We start from the raw sequence: 14354 nt of genomic DNA, 5'->3' as shown, positions 1-14354 counted from the left end.
GAGGAGAGAGAAAGAAGTCGAATTCACTAAACTATATTTAACTAGAGACATAAAATTTAAAGTGAAGGTTACTCTCTACAATATTGGTTAAACATTCTTAGATTTTTTAAATACCATATCCTAAGGTACTGATGGAAAGGCAGAAGGGAGTAAGAAATCTCATATCATCCGATCTCGATGAAAGTCGATATCTGGGGATCTTTGCGATCACAGAATACGAATAAGATATTATTTAGTCCGACTTTGTCCCTAAAGTGGTGGAGTGGGACAAAAATGGGTGAAAAATTAAATTAGATATCTTAGGGGTTTTCGAGACGAAAATTACGAATAATACAATTTGTGCGAATTCAATATGGCAGTTTCAGTACTATGAATTATATTTAAAAAATTTAACATCGGATATCGCACAGGTAACACATGTACAGTATTTAAGTGGGTATGTAACACCTTTTGATAGTAGGCCTATACATTTAGTAAAATCCAAAGTGTAATTTCTACATATTCTGAATTAATGTTGTGCTGGAATTTAATATAGTCATCAGCCAATACCTCTAGATTAATAAACTTTTTAGAATCCATAAAATACAGTATTTACTGTGAATGGTAATTATATTTTTCAATTGGTGCAATTTGTGCAGGGAAATTTGGTTTCTCCGATATTTTGTACGATTTCGAATATTTTAAAATGCTTTCTTCTCTGTTCTATTCACAATGTGCGTGTAAATAAATTATTTCCCTTGTAATATCCATTACAATCCTATTTATTATACTCTTATATAAATCTAACTTCCGCAGCATGCAATTTTACCCAAATAACCAAATTATATTTTGATTATTAAGAAGAATCGTAATTTTATTAACTTGAATTGTCGCACCACCAGTAGACGATCCCTAAATTATTACTGGACAAATCTTGTATATTGATCTGGTAAGGGTTGGATTATATATAGGCGCAATGCAATGCTTTTTCCTTTTAATTAAGAATTATTTTAATTTAGAAAATGTAGGAGACGTATTGTAAAATCATTGCGAACGGAAATCATTTACATTTATTAAAGGTATTCTTTGAGTAGGACTGTACCTTGGTGTGTTTCATAATAAGGATAATTGATATGAGCTGCTGTTATGAAAATATGAACGACTCAGAATGTTATCGCATCTCATTCTCGCAGCTTACACAAACAATATTGGCTCGCCTACTGGAAATGTCATCGAGGTCATCTGCCAAAATCGGTGCCTCCGACTTTTTTGTATAACACAATACCAAGTTTCCATATATGTGCAAACAATTCAAAGGAAAAAAAAAATTCTAATACTCTGAAAGCATATATCTTAACAGAGCTTCCATTAGCTACACCTAAATTAGCTTCAGAATTAGAGAAATCAAACACAACGTAACTTCATTATTTCCTGCTTAATTATTCTCTCCCACTTGTCACGCCCTCTTTACTTCACGTTGGAATTAAGATGTGCAAGCCGAGGTTCTGTTAATGGGGAGAAATTTTACCATTCTTCAATGATCATTACGAGAACAATTTAGAATCACTAGATGAAAACAAATACCAGCTCATAATTAATAGAATTTCCCTTCTTCATACAAGAAATAGTCTAGGAACAGTCTTCAGTGCCAGTCAATGTATGTATCATTGTGGCTTTTCTTTCTTACAGAAGATTCGATTTAGAGATTTTAACGTACAATTTAGATTTTTGTACCTACTATCCGAAGAAGTGACTTACTTCATATATATTCGCTACATTCCTACTAAGCTTAAATAAACTTGTTTAAAGATATAGTATCAAACTACGAGCTGTATTGGGGTCCAACTGCTCAATGAGAAACCATAAATCTTTAATAACAGCGAGGAAAACCTCGTTGGATGGTAGGTAGTTAATAAAAAAAAATTATTTCACCTCACATATAACAATTTAATAACACGAAAATAATATAAATAATAACATAGACTCGAAAAGAATAACAAAATAAAACACCACACTGAAAATCTAAACACATACTATATACCTATATAATAATAAAAATCCCATAAGGGAAATACAAAGGTGAAAGACACCTAAAACTGCCCGGCCTACACATGGATAAACTGAACCAATATATGAAATTAGGTCTGGAAAACCAACTTGCCAAAAATAGAGAGAGAGAGAGAGAGAGAGAGAGAGAGAGAGAGAGAGAGAGAATTTGGTCACTCTCATTCACTATGCCTAGCAGGGCGATCCACTATACACACAATAATAACAAAAGAAATTTAAAAAGGTAAATTATCTGATTAAATCCGTGACTGGGGCACCAGCTCCACAAAATCACTTACAGTATAATCACAAGTCCACTCTCAACGCTGCATGAATAACCAACACAGTCACGTCCATAAAAACTCAGCAAGCGTATTCTTCACTGCATATATCTTGCACGGCAAATCAGCTATAAAACACACAAAAAAAGTCCATTAAGAGTCAAAATGAAAATAAACAAATTAACGAACAAGTGACTATACTTTCACAATTTTCGGAGTATATTTCTGATACCAATGTCAGAGTCAGAACATACAGTATTAAGAAGAAATCTTAAATAAATATTGGCTACCAGATAATTAGATAATTAAGACTTAGTAATATTTCATTCAAAGAAATTTTGAATTACGCAAATGAGATTTGGATTTCAAATAAAGAAGAGTGTCGACAATAGAAAGCAATTCAAATGTGCTTTTCGCTTTCACATAGTTAGCTCACCAAATAAATAAAGGTGAGAAAGAAAAAAGCTGAATATGCAGAATACTAGTATAGTTGGCTCTCTACACATTGAGACAATGAACGGTGATCGGCTAGCCAAACAAGCGATTATCTAATAGACAAGACAGCGGAAGACCCAAAAGGAGGTGGACGAAGAAGAGGACACGACTTTAATGAGACAGAATGAAATAATACTAACAATAATTATGATACGTAGTAATCTTTGTTGCGGCAGGTCACTTCGATAAGCTATTGTATTATACTGTTGCCTGTCGGGTAGCGTGGTACTGTAAGTTCAAAATTATCACTAGTAGAAAATACGACGAATTTCATACCACTAGCACACAGAGGGTATCTGTTCACAATCTAGAGTGCAAGGTAGCAAAAACGAGCATTGTCCTAGAAACAAGAAACATAAGCATGGTCACTGCCGGCTGCTGAACACTGAATATCGCTTGTGCAGAATGCGAAGCCTTGGAAATGCCGCTCGGCGTTTCGCATTGTAAATATACAATATTTTCGTTTACAATATAAAGTAGGTAAGATATTTAAAATTAGAAAAATGGAAACTTATAGGCCCTACTAAAGAAGGCAAAAATAGCCGCTAAACGTCAAATTATACACACTATTGATATTAATTATACACGAAACAACCTATTAAACTTTGTTTGCAAATATTTACTGAGAAAAATTGTACTTCTTACACATAAAATCTGTAGTCTAGTAATGAAATAAAATCCCCTCTCTACTTCTGACTAAAATGGAATCAATTTGTAAATTTTGATTATAATTTAACTCTTCAAATATTATTGCGATTAAAAGGTGCACATACTGAAGTAGAATTTTCTCATCTATTCCATTGGTGTCGTCCGTTCTATTAGCATGCATTTCTCGAGAGACATTCCAAGTATGATGCACTAAATCAGTCATGTCAATTGATGCCAATAGGAGCAAGCGCGCGATTTAGAGCTCAGGAGAGCCCGAGCGCTTTACAACGGAAAGGAGAGAGACAGACGAGTAAGATAGTACTGTAACTTGGTCGACCTATATACAGGGATGGCCAGCAATGATTCAATGTATAAAGGGAAGAAAACTTATCAAAACTGTATCCATGTTAATTTTTAGATTTGTCTGAGAAGTATAAGTGCATTATAAGAATGTAAGCTTTAATTTTAATGCTCATTTTTCACAAGTTTGTTTTTTTATTCAAAAGGATTTTTTTTTTCAATTTTTTATGTAAAAGTGAAATTTTCAGATATATGCCTATTTGTTTAGTAGCCTTACAGGTACTGAAACAATGTTGTCGTAAATCTAATACACCGTAAATATGTATTAAAAATGAAGATAGTGTATTACAAATTTTGAAAATATTCGCATGGAAAATTAATGTTTGTAAGAAAATGAATTAACAAAGCAACTACTGTTCCATCATAAGCAAAAGATCTGTGCCGATGTGTTGATTTCGAGAAAATAATTTGATATTCTGACGATAGGAAGTTACTCACCAGTATCACCTTAAAAGCATAATGCGATAAGAGATTTGTTATGGAATATATAGTACCTAGGTAACTTTGCTTTGTACTATAATATTGTTTTGATTAGTTGGTTGATTACTTTTATAAGGCTAAAGGTACCATTCATATCAATTCCAACTTATCATGGCATACTCAATCTCTTTTTTTGGGATATCACTTTCTTTATGAATGATGTGTTTCATCCACTTAGTACAGTACAGTTGCACTACTATGGAATTTATGTGAATATTCCTTCTTAACTCTTTATTTTGTTATTAACGTTTAAAACAAAACTGCAATATTAAGAAATTGGTGTAAATACTTTTATTTTACAGACAATATAGATAATATCAAATAGAAAGAAGCCATATAAAAATAACGACATAAAATTTCACGTTCCGTTTGAAGTTTGTGCACCACTTTTTCTTAATCCAAACAGGCTGCTTATTCCTCCTTCCATAAGTAGCGCTTGATGCCCGCGCACTACGTCAAGGTCAGAAAAATGCGCTTGCTTTGACATCACTGCACTAAATCTTTAGCCTCGTGTAATCCAGTAGGCCGCCAACAGCAATTAAGTATCTAATTAAAAAAGTAATACAGTTTTATGGTTGTTTCTCACACTTAGTAAACATTTTATTTTCGCCAGGTTATGCCAATAGCAAGAGACAACAATTTGCATACTCCTCTAATTAAAGCCATCCTTTATTTTATGGAATGTTACATGTTAAATACTACACAACTTTTGTCACAACGATTTACTATTTTGTTAAATGTAATATAAGTAACCAATTAAACTTCTAACTCGACATAACAATTATGTAACGCAAGCGTGCTTTCAATTTTCCAAACTAAATTACCAGGTAGAATAGAGAATCTAGAACACCGTACTAAAACTATTCTATTATACTCGATCAGGTTTATTTTCAGTTATCATATTACACTTTCAATAGGAGCTTAAGTTTTGATATACTAAGTAAACACCGCATACATAACAGTAATCACTGTAAATGGAACAGGAAACAATTACGGATTATTCACAAGACTTGTAGCTTGAACTTCTCCATTGCTGGTGAAGTAGCCTTGGCATATTATAGGTTGGGTCCATCTCTGTCTTCACTTGACTAAACAGGTGAGAGGAGTAGGCCTATCTTAGTTCTCGTTTGTTTTTTTTTTTTTTATTGTCAATCATACGGTTTCAGCAATTTCTAACGACCTCACCAGTTTCTGCGTGACGTCGAATCTACCTTCCGCCATAGTGGGTTTCCTCGCTGTTTGTCCAAAACTTCATAGACGTCTGTGGTGGTAGATTCAAGGTAACTCATAGAGCTGCATAAGAGGCACCGGAACCTAAGGTTCTTCCTTTCCTGACGAGAACATTATTCGAGTAGATGTGTGAGATACGGAAGACCACCACCACAGGTATCGTATACTAATTGAATTATTGAAGAAAAATGCGTGTTGTGGCGGATGGTGGAGCCGGCTTAGATGTGCAGCACAGTCGGGACGCAGCTTGTTCCCTCACGGGTGAACAAAAAGCATTCTTAAACTAAAATGCTTAGGATGCACTATGTCCCGTCTAATAAGAACCTTTCATATGCATATTTTAATATTAATTCCGATCAATTCTTATTTCATTTGAAAGTAAATAATGAAGGTTTTTTAGGTTGTAACAAAAATATTGATCATAAAACTAAGTTCATTTTTATAGTGATTCCAAATACATTCGAAATAACTCATTTCTATAAACAATGATGTGGGAAGTAGACATTAAGATACCAAAGATAATATAATATGTCGTACAGGAAAATCTATTGAACCAAAAGCATAAGTGCCAAAGAGAAAAACGCTAGAAAACAGGGCTTTCTTGTGGAACTAGTAATGTAATATACATTTTGCACATATATGGCAAAAGCTAGGTTCTAAATAAAATTACAATAGTATTTATCTTCATATCTTACTGGATTGGGCCAGGAACATATGACTCTTCTTTGGAAAAATTAATTTTCAAAGATATTGGCACTTACGGACTTTTTTATGTCCAGTCTTGAATTTTTGTTACTGTTGCTGAAAAGGATTTAAATGAAATCATTATTACGTTAAAATAAAATTGTGAGAGAGAAGAAAATTGAAGCACATTTGTTCAGTAGACTGCTCTCTCCTACCTATTTAAGTTTAGCAACTTACATCTTTTACATCCTTCATATTTCCGTTCTTAACGTGCGCAGTTTTTAATCTACAAATTACTTATACTGGACGCTGTAGGCTATATCCTAAGTAAGATTGCAGATGACTCAACTAAAGTAATAATCCATCACAACGACTGGAGTCAAAACAAGGGCGGCGTACACAGATGGCCGGCAGTCCCGACCTATCCGGCAGGGGATCTTTTATTACTTCGTTAAGAGCTGGAAATATAATACATATATATATATATATATATATCTTAGAGAAAATGTTTATGTATCTTACTTACTTACAAATGGCTTTTAAGGAACCCGGAGGTTCATTGCCGCCCTCATATAAGCCCGCCATCGGTCCCTATCCTGTGCAAGATTAATCAGTCTCTATCATTATAATTCTACCTCCCTCAAATCCATTTTAATATTATCCTCTCATCAACGTCTCGGCCTCCCCAAAAGTCTTTTTTCCTCCGGCTTCCCAACTAACACTCTATATGGATTTCTGGATTCGCCCATACGTGCTACACGTCCTGCTCATCTCAAACGTCTGGATTTAATGTTCCTAATTATGTTAGGTGAGGAATACAATGCGTGCAGTCTGCGTTGTGTAACTTTCTCCATTCTCCTGTAACTTCATCCCTCTTAGTCCCAAATATTTTCCTAAGAACCTTATTTATCCTTAATCTCTGTTCCTCTCTCAAAGTGAGAATCCAAGTTTCACAATCATACAGAAGAACCGGTAATATAACTGTTTTATAAATTCTAACTTTAAGATTTTTTGGCAGCAGACTAGATGACAAAAGCTTCTCAATCGAATAACAGGCATTTCCCATATTTATTATGCGTTTCATTTCCTCCCGAGTGTAATTTATATGTGTTAGTGTTTCTCCAAGATATTTGAATGTATCTACCATCTAAATAATGAACACATTTCTTTCGCATGCGACTAGCCAGACTTCCTTTATCATATCTTTCATGATACACTTCGGGAACTATTTAAAAGTACTCAATGAATATGCTTCCTCAAAGTGCTTCTGGCAGATCTCGGCGCATACTCCTGGGATGCTTCCGTTTTTCTAACTACAGTACACTGTTTCTCCATAACTCATAATCATAACTCTAGTTTAAAACCAACGTAAACGTTTACCATTGCAAATACGCTTTTCATGTCTGAGGAACTGAAAAGGTTTATTATCATAATATTGTACATTAAGCAATGCATTTAATGGGAGATAGTTCTGAGTAGTTAAGTATTTCTAAATAATTGTGATGGCTGCGTGGTCTTCATCATCATCATTGGTCGTCAGACCTGAGATGTTTAATTGAGAAATGCATACTGACATTTGGAGCGAACAAGGTAGCAGTTGTGATTTTCTCAGGATTCTCCTGTTTCTGCACGTTAGGCATATACTTCTTTTCGTACGATCTTCATTCCATAGCATTCCCCGTTCGCCAACTGTCACGCGCCAAGAGGACTGGTGTAGCAAAATGCGAAGTTGCCTATTTCGAAGCCTGGATACTCAGTGAGCCTTAGCGTTGTCAGCAGGTGTGGCTTGGAAATGTGCATAGCTGGAGATTAGCGTAATAATTCACTATGATGGACGTAGATCCATGGTTCGCCCTTCCCCTTCAGGAAGATAAGTAGTAGTAGTAGTAGTAGTAGTAGTAGTAGTAGTAGTAGTAGTAGTAGTAGTAGTAATCACTTCTGAAATATCAAGTCATAATTATTAGAGACCTGCGCTTGGTTATTTTGAATAAAAGTTAGGTGTACGCTGATCATATTAGATTCGTACGGAGTGGATTATCACCTTGATGAGGTAGGGAGGCTTAGTACCAATGAACCAGACGATCAAAACCGGGAAGCTTAGGCTTACGGTTAGATAAGAGGTGAGGGAACTAAGAATAATCCACAACGTGGGAGCAACGGACCAATTTGGAAAGCTGCAAACACGGAAGACCACAACGGCAGATATGGCGTGGAGATGGGAACATCGAAACGGCGAAAATGGCGGAAGTGGCAACCCAATCTCTGGGGATGAAATAAGAGACCCAGCTCAGGGAAACAAGAGTGAAGACCTCAACGGCAGAAGGCAACCCTCCCTGCGGGGTTAATACACAAGGAAGCAGGTCCATAGGCTTTGAGGAGGCAGCCCCTCCAAAGGACTAACCCTGCAGAACGTTAGTACCGTACTCAGGGGACATTTAAAAATACTTACAAGCTCCAAAGAGATAGCCGGACTGACCTACGGATGACGACAAAAGCAAACCATAAGGACAAACGTTTTGGAATTCAAGATCAAATTAAAGTAGCAACCTGGAACGTTAGAGGAATACACCACAAAGAAACCGAACTGGAAAGAGAACTAAAAGAAAGAGAAATAGACATAGCAGTGATAACAGAAACGAAAAAGAAACAAAAAGGAAGCCAAGACCTAAATAACTATACAATGTTTTATAGTGGGGTTGAAATAACTGAAAGAGCTCAAGCAGGAGTAGCAATATTAGTAAGCACAAAATTAAGAAACACAATAACAACATATGAATGGGTAAACCAGAGAATAATGAAAATAAGATGCAAAATACCAAAAGGAAACCTTACAATAATAGGAATCTATGCACCAGAAGAGGGCAGAAAGCAAGATACAATAGAATTCTATCAGCAACTACAAAAAGTAATAGATCAAACAAATAAAAATGATTATCTAATCATAGCAGGTGATGTAAATGCTCGTATTGGGAAAACACCAATCACAAATGTAACAGGAAATAATGGAGAAGAAACATTAAATAATAATGGAAAAACGCTACTAAATTTCGCATGCTTTAATCAACTGAGAATAACTAATAACTACTTCAAACATAAAGAAATTCATAAATATACGAGAGGATCATGCTCAATAATAGATTACATTATGGTTAACCAAAAAATGAAAAACCTGGTGAGGGACACAAGAGTCTTTAGAGGTAGTGACATTCACAGCGATCATTTTCTACTGATTAGCAAAATAAATATACAAAAGAAATGGTGTAGAAATTGGAATAAAGAATCAAAAAAGAAAGAAGAGGAAAAACAAGAAATCTATAAAATAAAGTTACTAGAAGAAGAATCGATACAAGACCTTATAAAAGAAGGTTAAGAGATTATACAAAAGCAGAAGAGCCAAAAGAGGAAATTGAAGAAGAATGGCAATGTATTAGAGGACTCTTACATAAAACAGCAAAAGAAGTTTTAGGGACAAAGAAAGTAGGAGAGAGGAAAAAAGGCTTAAAAAAATGGGATCCCGAAATTCAGAAATTAGTGAGTGATAAAAAAGAGGCTTATCTGAAATATCTTAATAACAAGAATGATCAGAATAAAATAGAATATAATAGAGCAAGAGCATTAGTAAAAAGATATACTAGGAAACTAAATAGAGAACATTGGGAAAACTACATAGCAGAAATGGAACACAATTTACATGGAAGACAGGACAAAGTATATAAATTTATAAGAAGCCTTAATTCCCAAGAAAAAGATAAAGCAAATCTGATAATTATACAAGATATAGAATTAGAAAATTATTATAAGAAATTGTGGACTGATAAAGAAAATGAAGAAGAAACTATAGGAAAAAACAAACAGTACATAGAAGTAGATGACTTTGAAATGCAAGAGATGTTAGAAGCACTAAAGAAAAGTAGGAATAATAAAGCATGTGGAATAGACAATATAAATATAGAATTATTAAAATATGCCCTGAGAAATTTTCAAGAAAGGCTATTAAATTTTTATAACAAATGTTGGAAACAAAAGACTACGCCAGAAGAATGGAAAATAGGGAAGATAATATCGATATTTAAAAAAGGAGATAAAACAAACCCAGAAAATTATAGGGGAATAAGCTTACTATGTACAACATATAAAGTATACGCAAAAATGATAAGCCAAAGACTATCAAATATAGTCGACATAATAATATCAGAAGAGCAGACAGGTTTTAGGAAAGGGAGAAGCTGCATAGATAACGTTTTTACCTTAAAGCAAATAATTGAGAAAAGAAGGGAATTCAACTTAGAAACTCATATCCTTTTCTTAGATTATAAGAAGGCTTTTGACAAAGTGTCTAGACCAAAATTGTGGAATATATTAAATGAAAAGGGAATCCCATTACATTTGATAGAAGTAATTAAAGATATGTACGGAAAAACAAAAATAAAAATAAACCAAAGAGAACCTATAATAATAACAGGAGGAGTTAGACAAGGTTGTCCATTATCAACCACTCTTTTTAATATATATCTGGACGACATGATAAGATCATGGAAACAAATAACAACAGGAGGAATTAATTTAGGAAATATGATAATAAAAACGTTAGCCTTTGCAGATGATCAGATTTTAATTGCAAAAAACAGAGGATGAAATACAGAGAATGCTATATAAATTAAACGAAATATAAAAAAAATACAACATGGAAATATCATCAGGAAAAACAAAGGAAATGGCTTTTAAGGGCTCTTATCCAGTTCGGACAAAGATAATTTTAGAAAATAAAGCAATAGAACAAGTCTCAAAATTCAATTTCCTAGGTTGCGAAATATCATACACAACAGAAACAGATATAAATAACAAGTTAAACAAGCTTAACTATATAACAGGAACACTAAAAAGAACCTTGAAAAATAAAGCCAGAAAAGACTCCTTAATAAAATTATATAAGACGATGGCAGTTCCTACAATTATTTATGGATCCGAAACATGGACAATGACGGCACAACATATAGCTAGAATACAAGCTGCTGAAACGAAATTCCTCAGGCCAATAGCAGGATATCAAAGAACAGACAAAAAAACACAATACAGAAATAAGACATCAACTAAAAGTAGAGGAACTAAATACAACAATAGTGAAATATAGAACAAATTGGGAAAACCACCTAACAAGGATGACGAACAATAGAATACCAAAAGCAGCATACAATTACTCACCACGAGGAAAAAGGAACTTAGGAAGACCTAAGAAAAGATGGAGGCAGCAACAATTTGGAGCCGGAACAGGCTAATGAAAGGCCTAAACCGTGACGTAGAAGAAGAAGAAGAAGACGGAGAGCAAGTTGCAAGTCAGCAGTTCACGCTGCAGAGAACCTGAGCGCCGCCTCCTCAATCCCGGCCCCACGAGTTAGCATGAACCCAATGGAAAGCTGAAGATACGTAGCTCTATCACTAACAACGAATGACCACATATCCACGAAGTCCAAGCTCGGCGGCGGTCTGTATGCGACTCTATAGGCTATCGGAGCAAGCCCGTAACCTAGGAAAGAAACGGAGGTGATGATGAAAGAGGGGAAGTGTAATTAATGGTGGCGAAATGAATCCAAGGTCCTGCGCCATCCAGCAATTCTGCTTCGATTGGTTGAGGAAGACCTCGGAAAAATCTCATCCAGATAACGTGCCCGCTCGTTTCGCGGTCAGTCCACAGCGGTGGACTCTCCCCTAGTATGTCGTTGAAGTATGATCACGCCCTATGTGACATGATTTAATAGTCACCTTCGTATAGCAATCGAGAACAACTTGGTTCTAAATATAAAAAAACTCAGGCGCCTGTTAACATAGCTAATGTTATTTCAGATCTGTCAAAAGGCGATCAGCGAACGGTGATTTATTATTAACAGCAGAAGATTCTGAGACACCCACCGTACAGCACCAATTTATCATCACGCGACTCATTTATTGTGTCCCTTAAAGAAAAATCGAAAGGGGTACAGATTCCACACAGATGAAGAACTGAAGGTGAAGGCCGAAGTGTTGAAATGGCTAAAAAAAAATAGCAAAGGACTTTTTATGCTGACGTCTCCTAACATAATGGAATGCCTGTGTGAATGTCCATAAAAATTATTCATAGGCAAGCTATTGCATTTATATATCCAGGTTATGGTATCCGACGCTTTCCCACCAAAGGGACGCTTGTGTGAATAGCTATGGAGCGTTATTCTAAGAAAATTTACTGAATTTATGTATACTCACACATTAATCTGTCTGTATCACACGTTTTACGTATTTTAAAAAATAGTCCATACTTATAAATCTGCTCGAACACTCGTAGATGTAGTGAAGCTTTTCCTGCATGCCGTATTAAGGTTTCAATCCTACCAATTCTTGTTTGTAATAAGTTGTACAAACGGGAATTTTTATTGAAGCAAGTAAAGAGATAGGCATGAAAGTAAATCTCGAAAAGACAAAATACTCATATGATTACACCCCATGACCAGAACATAATAAAATGGAAATATACAAATTGAAAATTTATCTTTTCAAGACGTAGAAAAATTCAAATATTTTGGAGCAAAAAAGCGAAAAGTTGAAATTTATAAAACAAATTACCGGCTGTTCTGTATAATTGTGAAACTTAGACTTCCACTTTAAGAGAGGAACAGAGGCTAAGGGTGTTTGAGAATAAAATGCTTAGGAAAATATTTGGGACTAAGAGGGATTAAGTTACAGGAGAATGAAAAAAGTTACACAACGCAGAACTGCATTCATTGTATTCTTCACCTGGCATAATAATTATTAGGAATATTAAATACAGACGTTTGAGATGGTCAGGACATGTAGCATGTATGGACGAATCCAAATGTGCATATATAGTGTTAGTTGGGAGGCCGGAGGGAAAAAGACCTTTGGAGAAGTCGAGACGTAGATGGGAAGATAATATTAAAATGGATTTGAGTGAGATGGGATATGATGGTAGGGACTGCATTAATCTTGCTCAGGATAGGGACCAACCAATGGCGGGCTTATGTGAGGGCGGCAATGAACTTCTGGGTTCTCTAAAAGCCATTTGTAAGTACAGTAAGTGAATGAGTTGTATAAATTCATTATGACTTTTATTCCTGCTGAACATATAGATCACAAATCTTATTTCTGGTATATTGTACCGGCGCAGCGGCGCGTACAAATACAGTACACATCTTTTTTCAAGTGTGTTCATGACATATTTTCCACTTCACAATACATTTTTGTTCTCTCTCTTATACGAAGGAGAGATCCGAAGGCTTGCACTGCAGCCTGAGGCTTATTGTATTTACCACTCTTATCCTGTGAATGACTGAGTAGCCGAATGACCGCTCTCTTGTACAAGTGCACCGTGAACTTAATTCGGACTATGGTATAGATGATGGTCATTAGGGAGCGGATTTTTATGTGCTAAAAATGTAAATATATTTATTTTTATGTGCTAAAAAGTACAAAAATATTTGGTAAAAATAATATATATATTTTTTAAATATGACAAAAATACCTTACTTAGCTTGAAAAAAATGTTACTAGGTACTCACCAATCACACTTGAGTATCAATTACTAGCAGTAGTCCGAGAATTGCAGTGAACAACAAAAGTCATTTCCAAATTCTCCATCACAAATGCATGTCGATTATCTCTGAACAACGACTTATACTATGAAAACGATCTTTCCACATCACAGGACGTCAGACATGCATATTTAAAGAGAGGATTGTCACAAACACATACACCGTCAATTTCACCTACAGGCACACCTTCCAATACTTCAGAACTTTACACATTTATTTATATCCACTGTTTTGCCGTGAATGCACACGTGAAGCAGCGTCTATATGCTCGTTTCCAGACAAATATTGGGTTAACTGAGAGCGCTGATCTGCAATTAACTGATTTACCACATGGATGGCAAAATAACACTTTTCCGTCGGCAGTAAAAATGTTTTTAAATTCATCTACATATTGCTGAAGACGCGATCTTAAACTCAATTTGATTTTAGGCATCTTAAGAGGCTAATATACACACGTCTTAGTGTAAATGTTTCTATCTACTGACTGACAATGTCGGAGAAAAGCTTCCTATAGCGACGCCACCACATTGCATTACGCAGCTTTTATGCTTATGTCCCGATAACAGGGAAT

At 35.1% G+C, this 14354-nt stretch overlaps 1 protein-coding gene across 1 annotated transcript in view; it reads left to right on the top strand.

The window, feature by feature from the left end:
• The window catches only part of LOC138700021 (zinc finger C2HC domain-containing protein 1C-like), a 612196-nt gene that overhangs the window by 123020 nt on the left and 474822 nt on the right, over nucleotides 1-14354 (top strand). The window lies entirely within an intron of this gene.

This window comes from Periplaneta americana, chromosome 1 (genome assembly GCF_040183065.1).
Source record: "Periplaneta americana isolate PAMFEO1 chromosome 1, P.americana_PAMFEO1_priV1, whole genome shotgun sequence".
NCBI lineage: Eukaryota > Metazoa > Arthropoda > Insecta > Blattodea > Blattidae > Periplaneta > Periplaneta americana.
The sequence above is the reverse complement of the archived record's forward strand: the minus strand, read 5'-3'. Positions and strand labels throughout refer to the sequence as shown.